This window comes from Siniperca chuatsi, linkage group LG3, assembly GCF_020085105.1.
Source record: "Siniperca chuatsi isolate FFG_IHB_CAS linkage group LG3, ASM2008510v1, whole genome shotgun sequence".
Lineage (NCBI taxonomy): Eukaryota > Metazoa > Chordata > Actinopteri > Centrarchiformes > Sinipercidae > Siniperca > Siniperca chuatsi.
In genome coordinates, this window is record NC_058044.1 from 12,608,193 (window position 1) to 12,622,022 (window position 13,830).

The window sequence follows — 13,830 nt, forward strand, 5'->3', positions numbered from 1 at the left end:
GATTTCTGTTTCTTCCAACATGTGAAATTCATCTTTTCACATCAAAAAATGTACTCACACACACACATATATCCACACACCACCCAGCCACTGCACTGAAAGCAGAAATCAATTTTCAATGAGGACTAATTGATTGTAATTGCACACTATGATTAGAAGATAAATTACCAGAATTTAGAGGGAAAGAGCAGAGCAGATTTTATATGTCACTGCTTTATCCCATGGCTGCTAAATTTAAATATCCATATTTAATGTAACAATGAACAGAGACATTTCTTTCAACTTTTTGAAGGGTGCAATATATAATTATACTTAAATTGACTGGATGACCGTGAGCAGAAGGACTTATAAATGTTAGTGAATTGCTGAGGAAATGTGGAATTAAAGGGAATAAAGTAGATGGTGACTCCTGATTTCTTATAAAAACTAATCTGTGGTAACATGAACCTTGGCTGGGATGGACCGCATACACGTATAAGACTTTTACTGGGCCTTATTGATTTGGTTCTACACCAGTGAGGCCTGCAATGCTGGCTAATGCTATTGACGAGCCATCAGTCTTGTCCAGAAGTGTGGAGGCATGCAGCTCTTTTTCCAAGACCAACCAAGGAAGGAGAGAGGAAGAGGAGAAAAGAAAGAGAGGGGAAAAACATCAATGGACAGTGATGGAGAGTGGGGAGGAGGGCGAAGATGCAAGCACAGCAGACAGACTCAGACCCCTGTCCATGGTTTGGGAACACTAAATTAGAAAAAAGACAAAAGGGATGAGAGAGGGAGAAACTGTAAACAGCCGCATCGATCCAACTAGTGTTGGGCAAATCAAACCATTACAGCCAGAGACTCATGCCCCGGAGTTGAGGGAGATAGTGTGAATATCTATACACTTCCCTAGTGAAGGGAAAAGTTTGCACCAGCACACACTGGATCTCTTTTTAGAATTGTTGAACTTACTAACTCTTTAGTCTGCTTCACCCACTAAATAACAAGGTGGAAGTGCAGCAGGACAGGAAGGGGTTAACTCAGAAGAGGGTGGAAGGGAGGATGAAAAAAGCCCTCTGGCAACCCAGGGACAGAGGGAACGCTGAACTCATCACAAACCCCTCTCCTGGCATCCGCCAGCACATAATGACCCCAACAAGACGGGAATCCCTTTTAATTAAAGTGAAGGGAGATCAGTTAAGCAGATGGTTGCCGACAAATATTAGGGGAAATAGAATGTTTAATGGTCTGTGCACTTATCACAGGCTATTTTCCACACCCAGCCCCAAACTGATAAACAGGACAGAGCCTTGTTAATCAACCTTACAACCTTTAAAGCCCAAGATAAGAGAATAATTCGGGATCTTTGTAAATTAGCTTGAGATGTGGCTTAGACTCTGGCCCCTCGCGTACTCAGGGCCAGACTGTCGAGGAGGGAGAAGAATTTCTATCAGTGTAATAGCCTTGCGCCATGGTGAAGAAGTTTGGGGGGAAAAGTACTTTTTCCAGGGGATAAAGATATTTTTTTCCGGCATTTTTGTGAGTTTTTATTCTCCTTGTGGTTTGACCCTCTTGCCACCACCCTACTGCGCTCTTATCAGTGACACAAGAGAGTCACCCGCCTCCGTGGAAATCATCTAAACAGAGAGGCGGGAAATTTGCAGCCCAAGCCGGTGGCCTGTACGAGCAGGTTAACGGGCCCTCACCTCTCTAAGTCAGACACAGGTGGGGGTGGCCTGTGTTTATTTTGCAGATGATGGATTGAAGAGGAAGGGATTATCGACAACAGTACCAGCCCTGTGAGAGCAGTAGCATGTACTATTTTTCTATAAAAAGCCTTATACAGGAGAGGTTTTTCTTTACACAGCATACTGCAGCTATTTCAAAATGCATGTGACTTTTTAAATAAAATTACTAGCTTACACAAATTGGTCAAAGATGAGAAACTGGTGCAGATCAACTTTTTTATGTGATGAAATAGTAATGTTTAACCTCACAATGTGATCACATAGAGGATAAATAATACACATGACTAGCTACTTTTGCTAAAACCCAACAACTTTTAATAGCAAAATGTTCACATATGTACTATAACAGCTGTACAGTAATTATGTCAGTATGCCAACAACACACGCATGTATTGTTTTGCTCTCATTTTAATCTACAAATGTGGTTAGTGAATTCTAGGATGTTAGGATAACGACAAAACAAAATCATCCACGTCTCGGTTTTCCACAGACATCACTGATCTTATTTTTCAAAGTTGTTTGTTATGTTCATTTGAGGTCTATATGTCGTGACCACACTGATATAAACAATAAAATGCAAAAACCTGCAATGAACTTAGACGATTGACATTCAACGTATGCTGTCCTCAGTGACCGTAGACTTTTTGCCAATGCAAATTTCCCCTCTAGTATATTTTACCTTTTCTTAAATGAAAAACACATTGGCTGAACTCAGCTCCACCTCTTCCCACCCTGATCTTCTTTTTTTTTTAAATCACGCACAGCAGACCCATACCCGAGCATTTGTATTTTTTACCAGTTAAGCTTTGTTGCTGTTCTAAGCTCTGTTGTTTCCTTCCTTGCCTTTTGGAAAAGGGACACCGGATTGAAGGTAATTACATAGAGAAATGCAGACATTTATCAGTGCTTGTGGTTTGGGACCTTAAATGGTCCTGCTGACAATTTTCCCTTACAGTAGGCCACTGTGGAGCTGGCAGATTCTGTTCGGAGCCCGAACGCTGGGCTTGAAGGCTTAGAGTGCTGCCATATGTTGGACCTCACTAGTGCCAGCAGCAAATGTGCTGAACAACGCGACTCAAACCATGAACTCCGTGCCTTGGCAGAGGGTGTGTGCATGGGCTACTTGCAGGAGTGAAGAAGTACGCAGTTAACAAAAAAAGATTGCGTATTGAAGTGTTTTTGTGTGTCCACATTTCTGTCTACCTGTCTGTTTGTCTGTCCAGTGTCAGATTGAGAACACATTTCATCCCCCTGTTTCTGCAACACACGCACACACATGCATACTCATATTAGTCTGAATGTCCATGGAGAACATCCCAGATTGCAATGGGTCACACCTGGTTATGCTTCTTCCCTGTCTCCCCTCTCGCTCTACTCCCCAGTTCCCACACCGGCGGCATCTGGAACCTATTGGCGGCAGAGTCACACCGAGCCATAAAGCCCTCAAAGGCTCACAAACGCACTAGGGGTAGAACGTCAAACAATGTTGGCCCAAGAAGCTGCCAACAGACACAATGCATCTTGAACCTGAACAAACCCCACTGCTCATTTTTTATCCTGTCCGTCTCTCTGTATGTCTCTCTGAACTATTCCTCTCTTTCACTCTCACAAACACCACCTGGGAATGAGTCGAGGGAGAATTTTACATTTTTACCCCTAAATGGAATTGGTACTGATGCTGAGGGAGCTAAATGCGGCTCAGGCGACTGAGACTGTGGAGAAACAGATACTGATGAGGCCAGAAACTTGCTGTCAAAATAACTTGTAACAGAAACACAACACCCCAGTGCATTCAAATCTTGGTGTATTTAAACAGCTGGATTTATTTAAGGTTTTAATCAAACGTCCTCTTCGGTCACCACGCTCTGCCCACAGTGTCACCAAAGGGTTAATGACCGCTTATGCCACCCGACAGATAATGTGATCTGTCCTGGATAGGATCTCAGGAGCGTCAGCGAGACCCATTGTCACATAGCCATCCTTTTAGACATGAGAAGAGCGGGGGTGGGGGCCATTCTGTCACAGTCTTGTAATGCTGTTATCGATTCTCCATATCTGTTACGGAGGCTGGGAAGCACGTCCCAAATTCGATATGCTTTTAATAGGGGCCAAGTTCTCCAAACAACACAGTGCCGATCAAAATGGAAAAATAACTGAAAAGATGACAGCAGCAAGAACAAAGCCTTTGCAATTGAGCAATTAAATAAAACTGAAATATGTTACGTGTAGTTTGTCTGGCAGTTCCCTTCCACACTTTATATATTGCCGTCTTTCTCCCAGCCATTTCTCCTCTTTTTGATTTCTGTGGCATAAAAAAATGTTGGCCAGTGTTTGAGCACAAAAATCTGTGTTGGAGCTATTTCAAACCAGCATTTTATTGTTAACAAATGCTGCCTTTGATACTGGCTACAATAGGTGGTACTTCACTGTTTGTTTGTGCTGGAGGTGAAAATGAGTTGCTAACATTTGGAAGGGAAGGCTTGTGAAATATAACGCAGCAACAACACAAAAAAAATGGCACTCTTTAATGTCGTGCAGGAGCCGGCAATGTTTTTCCACTCATTAGAGGGACTTTGAAGTGTGTGTCTGAAACCTAAGCTTGGGAAAACTGACAGAGACAAGATTGCGGTGCGTACTTTCTTCTCCAAGAACACCACGATTCAAGGTAACATATCCACATCCTATTAGTTTGTGGTAAACTTACCAATTGGATGCAGACAGACTGTGGCATTAGGCAGTAGAGAATTTGATCATATTGCCCATAGTATAAAATACAGTAAGTCTACATGGTGAGATAAATACAGCTCTGTCAAATTTAATTTCACCTCACGACTATGACCACAACAGCATTATTAAAAGGGAAAAAGAAGGTGGATTTCGTGTGAGAAGCTACATAAGTGCTTTGCTGGGCAAGTCCTAAGGACTCCAGTGAGGGGTGGTGCAAAGTCTTGCCTCTTCACTGTTAGACCCCAGGGTGCTGTCTAAATTAACTGGGACGAGTGGATTGCTAGAGGGATGACCCTTTCCCTATTCACCCGGTTCCTCCTCCACACACACACAGTTCATCACACATACACACTCTGAACGTCAACCGCTAAGCCTCAATAAATCTGATAAGCCACCCTGGTGGCTTCTGTGGCCAATCCGTGCAGAGAACAACATGGCCGGTATCAGGCAGCTGCAAAGCCCTCGTCAAGCAGGACTCCAAAGTACTCTGAAGGGCCGCGCTCGCACCTCTAAAGCTGGCCCGTCTCTCAGCTCTCCTTTACCCCATCCCAGCTCCCATCCCCTACCCCCATGCCTGGGTGATGTCATTATTGAAGTCTTTGGCATGCTATCCGAGGAGTAAGTTACCATTGACAGGTTCAGAGCCTGGCTGGCTCACCCATGAGGATTCATGACTTTGAAGCTATTGGCCTTAAGCTGCAAATTATTCTTTTCAGGCTCTCTCTGCTCTACCTACAGCTTTAATCCAAACCCTCCTTCTCCTCAGTACACTGGAGCTCCACCAGGCAGCACCCACTAGCCTGCACACACATACGTATTATAGATTGAGGTAGAAAGCTACAGACACACAGAGGTAGAGCGAGAGTGAAGGCAAACACATGCGCACTCACTTTCCTAGATATCTGGAAACACATACTTTATTGAATAGCCTCATTGCCACCCTCCTCAGTACACTAAAGTTAATAACAACAGTAGGGCAGAGCAGTACCAGGCTCCAGCAGCACCAGCAAAGATCCTCTTAGCCCCAGCCCATCCATTCCTCACTCCCTTCATCAGCACTTAGTGGACATCTGTGCAGTGCCAGCCCTCTCCATATGCCACAGTGGTCAGAAGACAAACGACCATGTCAGTGCAGTGGCACGCCTGCATGTCTGATGCCACACAGGGGTGCAGGGTGGGTGTGGTGAGGGACAGAGACAGGAAGAAGGCCAGGGCCGGTTAGGAATGGGCTGGGTGTGCAAAGCTGCCAGCACACAGAGGAAGGGGCAATAAGTTATCTAAACTGTAGACACATGAAAAACCAAAACTAAGTAATGGCTTTTGTGGTAAATAAGGCCTGTGTGGAAAAACAAAGAAAAACACTTTAAAGAATTGCAGTCCATGGGCCATAGAGGTGGTTTTGCTTGTTATGGCTAATTAACTACGCATATACATTATATTACTGCATGCTGACCACTTTCAAAAGCAAACCATAGTTTTTCTGATTAATTTTCTACCTTCTGGGCAGCCATATTTTTTTATTCATTTTGCCCATTTTTTATATCTGCTTATTCTGTGCAGAGTCACGGTGGGCTGAAGCCTATTCCAGCAGAAACTGGGCAGCCATTTGTTCATTTTGCTGTCTTGATAAAATGAATACAGACATAATACAGACTTAAGTTAAATAAGTACTACAAAGTAAACAGAGCATTATTATGTATTACTTATTAATACTTATTTTATGAAGTCACTTTGCAGTGCTAATGCAGTTGCAATAGGGTCATTTTTGAAAACACCCTAGATTTTAAAGTTGGCCTTCAATTAACAACCTTTGTAATACAGCCCAACTAATTCTGGATTTTTGAGGCCTGTTACTGATATCAATATCTGGGAGTAAAAAAAAAATCCTTTTATTTATTTATTTTTTTTAAAGAATTGTGACCAAGATACATACTGAGTGGGACATATTACAGCTGAAAAATCTTCTTGTCAGTGCTCTCTGATACAGAAACTAATCTAATGGTCTAATGGTGATACTGTTTCTAAATGACCTTAAACCTTGTTTGGCATTTCTCTACAGCAGTTTCTTATTTCTTATCCAGCGACATGCACACTGATACATTTCTGCAATAAGCTAATTATGATATATTGGCTTGGCCGATTTATCGGTCTAGCTCTACTTTGTAATGCAAGGAACAACTAAATTAAATTGTTTACTGTTGGTTCTGCAGGTGGCATGGCTTTTATTTTCTAACAACATAGCATATGAATGTAATGCTCTTCAACACATCTCTCAAATACCTAGATTGTGGTGCATCGATGAACACATTACCAAGAAAGCTTTACTCGCACACAACTACTTTACAAAGATTATTTAGCCGAAAAAATAAAAAATAAAGGCCAGCAAGTTGATTTTCATATAGTATTTTAATGAGTGAAAACCAACCTCTCTGCCTGGAAAGTCGGAAATCAATGTAGAAACATGAGGTGTGGTACTGTACTACTGATGTAAAACATTTAACCCCACCAGCACTGGTAATACCGCTGGTATGTTTCTTTAACATCAAAATGACCTTCAAACCAAAATTTTATATCACGCTCACAATCACAATGGAAGTTTAGAGACACACTTTCTATCAAACGATGTGGAGCTGTCAACACTAAATTACATTTGGTAGACTATACAGCTCATACTGGTCAGCATACTTTTATGATAAATCAGCAAAGTTGTCCGAATGATTTCATAATGCAAAGAATGATCCACATTATTTCCACTGCAAAATGAAGATGATGAAATTAATTTGACTGAAAGGTGACTATAATAATTCGGGTACACATAAGGTTAAACTTGTCACACTTGAAACCCAAGGATTGAGTTTCAAATGTAACGATATGACTCACATATCACCCTCATGCTCATGCTCCAAAAACAAAAATCTGTGTCCAGCCCAGGCTGAAGAGAGGGATTGGAGGTGGGGGGATGAGAGATGAGAGAAGGTGTGTGTAGAAAAATAGGGGAGGAATAGCAGTATTCCCTGGGTAACAGGCTCTGGCGAAGGAACTGAGAGGTGTTTTGGCTTGTGTTGCATTCGGGGAGAGTGCAGAGTCTCCCAGAAGGAGGCTATAAAAAGACAAAGGAGGCAGGAGGCCATGTGGAGAGACTGTTGAAAGGGAGCAAACACCCACTCCATAATCCCACCACTGCCACCATCACCTCCACTGGGGAAGGGAAAGGAACGTACACTGAGATTGAGATCACATAAATGCTACACTAAATTGCTATTACAAACACAGAAACAGACATACACATTCATACAAATACAGTACTAGCTGAAGTTTAACTTTTATTGGTCCTAGTGGCCAGTTGGTTTTGCAACATGTATTAAACACAGCATTACATCAAATACATAAGACTGACTGCCGCAACAAACAACAGACAGACATCCACCAATACAAGGCGCTGATGGAGAGTTTTAGGCAAGCAGCATTAAACAAATGCAGCAGCATGCGCACACAGTTTGAACTGATCAGTCATTAGTGCCAGTTACATATGTAAACGATGAAAATAGAGATCAGTATCTCAAATGAGAACTGGAGATGTGGCTGCACACAATGGTCTCAAGGGGCAACAAGGCTTGCTCACATATACAAAACGAAACAAACCCTCAGGCCTTAAGTCACAACTGACAGTTCGATAGACATATACACAAATATACAAAAACAAATACATACAGAACACATGGATTCACAGAGGGAGTGTTGAACATGCTCTCCTCCTGCCTACCCCTGAATATCTGAACCATGAGGTAAAGTTGGCTGCCTTTTGTGAACAACAGGCATAAAATGTAAGTCTGAATTCCTGATGCAGTACAAATCAAAATCAAATGAATCCAAAGCCCTTCTCTGCTTTTGTTTTACTCCTGTCTTGGCCACCGTGGCCAACACGGTCAGTCAAAACATGGAAGCCTGATTTGAGTGAAGGGGATGAGACATGAGAAACACAGAGGAGAATAAAAGGACAAAGAAAAAAAGGGAGGATATGCCACATCCAATTCTGAATATTTACGTGTAAAATGTGCTCTGCAGTTCTTTCCCCTAGCAGGTCCATGGGAATGCAATGCTCTGGCCCTTTGCCTGGGTAAATGTGTTCCCTATGTGTGGGCTCTCTATCCCTCTGTGTTGTCTTCACCAGAAAGGGGAGCAACTGGGCAAGGTGCAAGAGAAAGGTGCCTCTGGTTAAAGAGCTTTTTTTCTACACTTACACATATGTTCGGGGAGAGAGAAAGAAAGAGAAAGAGAGAGAGAGAGAGACAGAGATGGGGTGGGGCGAAACAGAAAAGCCATGGCTCTGTGGTTGAACTTGAGTGTGGGAGGTCCAGAAATCCCCCCCCCCCCACCTCCACCACCACTACTATTAAATACCTTTGGAACATCCCGACTGGCTTTTAAACAGAGCTGTAGAGGGTAACTGGTGGATATGGAGGAAACTAAGCATGCCCAGAAGGGGGGGATGTTGTGAATCGCTGGGTGTCCATGACCTGGCACTGCTTTAACCCTCCAGCTCATTGTTCTGGGCCCAAGAAATCCTTTATAAGCCCATTAGAGTGTGAATTTTACCAATCAAATTGGAGTGTCTAGTACTAACAAATGCTAGCATTGGATTTTATTGCTGTTTGAGCCCTCCTGGTGCAGGCCTTATGGACTATGTGGTCAAGCTGTTAGCCATTACATTGACAGGCATGCACACGTTTCTACATCTGGCTTCTGCAGCTCTAACACACCAAGCTAATTACATGCTGTTGTTCTTTTTGACATATAATGTTTTTCGTAATCAGATAATTGCTCTACCCTTCAAACTCCCCCTATACATGTTTTTTCTCTCAGTGCATGTGTGTTGCTGCTGAAATACTCTGCCAAAACTGCTTCATCAAAACATGTTAGGAAAAGGGGAAGGAGGTTTTTCTATGTTTTCTATGTCTTTCAGGACAGTATTCAAGACTTTGCAAGGACTATAAATGAAAAAATAATTACTGGAAACCCTCAACTCAAAATTTTACACGGTTCCACTTTCAAAAGTGTGCACACATGCAGAGGAGATTTCCTGAAACATGTTCTCCATGACAAGAATCTGTCAATTTCTAAATACTTGCATGTGAAAACGGCCACAAAGTATGCTGAATGTGTCAAAACCTTGATGAAGGGAGGAGATCTCCTGATTGAGTCATGTGGTTGCATATTATCCCTCAAATCAACCAGCATGTGCTCTGCACTCACATCTGCACAGAACACTCAAATCTACAGCACTCCACAGCTCTGCCATTTAGCCCAAAATACTTCACACCCTCTTAAGGATATAAACATTATTGTTGGAAGACGTATAAATGAAATGTAATCTAATGGTCAGGGTGAAACCATGATCACTCTTTAACAACAGACCTTCCTTCTTCCCAGATTTTTTACTGTCTGAAACATTATGCATTTATGGGGAATATTTGCAGAAACCTCAGGAATCTGCCCTTTCATGATTAAGACATTTCCATAAAACTACATGCAGTCATGCCACGTCTGTATGGATGCAGCTGCAATGTATATGCAGAATTTAAGTGCAGAAATACAGAATTTTATGTAAAAATATATACAACAGCAATTAATACAGATCCCTCTATATTCATATGCATATCTTCTGCTTAAGTCCCCTCATTAGGACCAATTGCCATCTGCACAAACAGCTACCCAGTGGCTGGGATAATTGTACTGCTAATTGTCATGTGGTGTCTGCTGGTTGCCAAGAATAGACAGTGCCATGTGGCCTGGTGTCTTGGGGTTTGTTTCTGGCCTTGATAACTTGATAGGGAAGATGGGAGGGCATTGGTCTACCAGAATTGAATTAAACAGTAAATAATGTTTGTGTTTTTGTCACGATTTCCTGTTTGTTAGTAGTCCCATTAGGGGTTTATCTTGGAGCGTTTTCTCTCTCACATGCCCTGCCGCTCTGTCTCTCTTTGCACTCTCTCTCTCTCCCTCATACACACACAGGGAAGAAACACTGTCTATTTTATGCTCTGCAGATGAAACACATTAGCGAATGCATGGCAAGGGACACTTAGGGAGGGGGAAAAAAGCCCTCGTCAGTTCAACGACATCAGCATTTTTTCGCAAATTTGCAATTAGTCTTAAGGGCCAGTGTAAATTAGGTCTCCTGACAAATGAGCTACCGGGACAGGACATGAAGTTTCAATAAATCTGAGAGGCTGCTCAGGGCATTGGTGTCCTCTTACTCTACAGCATCAAGAGAGATTCCCAACAGACAGCAGGAGATCCATGGAATAAGCCCTGAACACAGCACTCACCACAGGGATTCATACGCCCAAGCTCCTGCCTCTCCCCTCTCAAAGCTCCACGAGGGAGACCACTCCATAGGAAAGAAAAAGTATTTCATGATGGAGATGTGAGAAGGTGATGGATCTCAAAAGCCCTGATAAGGGGCCTCTAATGTGGGTAAACTAGCACCGGTGTCTGTGTCTACACTCCTAACTTCATGAGACCACTTTACACTGAGACACTGAGAGTGAGAGTGCCGTGGTCCCATTCAGGGGAGTCTAGAGTTGCGTCTCATCAGTGTTTAAACATATTAGAGCGGGGCCTGCGCTGTTGCTGATTTGATCTGCTGCCTCAGTGGAAAGATGTAAAATATAAGGTTTTACTTTTTAAAGACTCTGCAATTCTCTCTGCACAGTTATTGATGATGCATCAACTTACACATTTGGCCATTGCACGGGAGGGTTTCTGGACAAGTATGACAGTTAATGGAGCTGGCTGAGGAAGCCTGAGCAAGGATCAGGTTGAAATGGATTCCTAGTTACTGTCCATTTAATCCAATTGGACAAAATAACACGCCACAATAAAGTGCTGCTTAAGGTCGAGAAATGCGTTTAAAGGGGAGGCAAACTGATGACACAGCGAGGGAATGTAGAATGGGACTGTGAATAGCATTAAAGCCCCATTTGTCTGCATTACCTGTATGGGAGGGAGGTGAAACTTCCACAAGAAGGAACAGTGATGGGAGAGAACAATAATGTGGTGGCAGGAGGGACTTCTTACAAGGTTACACGCAGATGTAGCCCAAGATTGAATTGCTAACAATTGGGATACTTGGAAAGTAGAGATTGAGACATCTGCCTCATGTTACAGCGTGATGCGTACAGTATCACATTATGTGACCATGTACTGGCTATTTGATCGGTTTCATGGTGCTGGATTAGGAGCTGCAGCAGTGCCTCAAGCATTGGGACTACTGAACAACAACATACTAGTGGTTTCCATTTTATAGATGGACTTCTTTATTGTGATTGGGAATGTTATGCATTTACCTGGAAACACCACGATATAACACAAAAGCTGGGCAAGCACTGCATATCCATGGTGACAGCTGTTTCCTGGTAGGCAATGGAAAGTGTGTGGCACAGTTTACCTGTTTATTTATACTGTAACCTCCCCCATAATACAGAGAGCCCTCCATAGCTGTGATTGGACTTCAAGCAGAGTGGCACTGTACTGAAGTGCTAGTAGATGGTGTATCATAGCCGTGCCACACCTTGTATATGGCCCTAAGCTTTCCATTAATATAACACCTGATTCACCTGAGAACGTCCCTCCAGTTTTGGAGATTGTTTGAAAGAAGATTTGAAGATGTTATAAAGATTCAGTCCAGATACTGTCAGACAGGCCACATCTGAGCCAACAATGCCAGTTAACTGCCACACGTGGCCCAAAAGTACAAGCTATCAGGAAAGTAGGGCAGAACTTTGGTCTTCTGTACTTCACAATAAATACTGCAACACTACAATACAGTGCAACAACGCAGCAGTAGATTGTGGCACATTCAGAGCAAAATTGGGACGGGTTAAGATCAGTATCTGAACAAAGGAAAGCAACAAGCGAGGCAGGTAGGGGGATAAGAGGAAACACGGGGACAATATGTTGAATCAAAGATAAGTGTGTTCTTCCTCCCCAGAGAAAACTATCTGCAGCTCTGCACTTCTTGGCTGAGGCTGAGACCGTTGTGTTTTGCAGACACTATTGACACAAAGTAAAGCTGATAATTAAATTACATGTGTTGTGGCAGTCCTGAGATACTCTGAATCATTAGCACATGTAGGGGGAGGAAAGAGGCAGTCGTGAGAGACAACGTGCATGCTCAGATCAAGTTTGAAGCTTTCCACGTTTCTATCGTGGGCTATGTAATAAAGCTTAATGACAAACAAATCGTTAATGATGGTGGTGTAAAACCGAAAGGAAGCCGGTGATTCCAGTAAGCCAGTGGCCACTGATTCACTGACATTCTTCCTGGATTTGGTCCCACACATGATTTTCAGCAGGGAGAAATAAAAGAGGGAAGGAAAAGAGTTTTCCAGTTTGGCGTCTGCCCATCCATTATAACTATAAAGCCTTTCACACAATTCCTTTGATGCGCATCACTGATACGTGCTTCAGGGGCTTGTACTGCTTGCATGGGAACAGTCTATCTAAGTGACAGCTCCACAAGCTCTCTACAAACACACACACTAACGGACACATGTGTATGCATACACACACACATACACACTGAGTTAGGCAGCTGCTTAAAATCATTACATCTTGTTTAGTGTGGAGATAGAAAAATGTTTCCAGATAGTAAATGTCTCCAGTGGATCTGTATGATGCCATGTCCCCTTAACTTACGAAAGACATTTAAATGCAACTAACAGTCCATTTCTGCAGCACATTAACCTGCAGTTTAGGGATGAAATCTCTCTCTATCTCCCTCTCTGACTCCTGGCTCACCAGTCCAGTCCCTGTCCTAATTGAGTCAGCTCTCCTCTGCTGCTTGGACCTTATCGTATCACGCTTTCTAATTGACCTGCACTGCTTCATAAGACAATGCGCCAGGAACTTGACAAAAGTTATTAATTTTCACTTTGTCCAAGGCTCTGTCCCAATTAGGTCCCCTGGCTGGGGCCGACAGGGCAGCTAACGTGATTACAGGACAAGCTTATTAGTCTGCAGCAGCATCGAGGAGCAGGAGGAGGACCCTAAATGAGAACACACAATACAGCGGGTGATTACTAAAAGTCAGAAGCATGCTGGGATTGTTCTAATCTGATCTAATACACACAAACAGACCAGGGTTTCCGCCAGTGTTTTGCAAGCCCGAGTTGACTCTCGCCGGGCCTAAGCATCAGGGAATATTTTTTTGTATTTTTATATAGTTATATTTTTACGATGCTTTTTAAATTAGTTACAGTGGGGCGGCTCGATTGGAAACATAGATATAATGGCTGGAAAGCTCACCAGCGACATCTGTTGGTATGCTATAGGAAAACAGCAGGTCTGACATCTGTGTTCTTTACCCTCATTG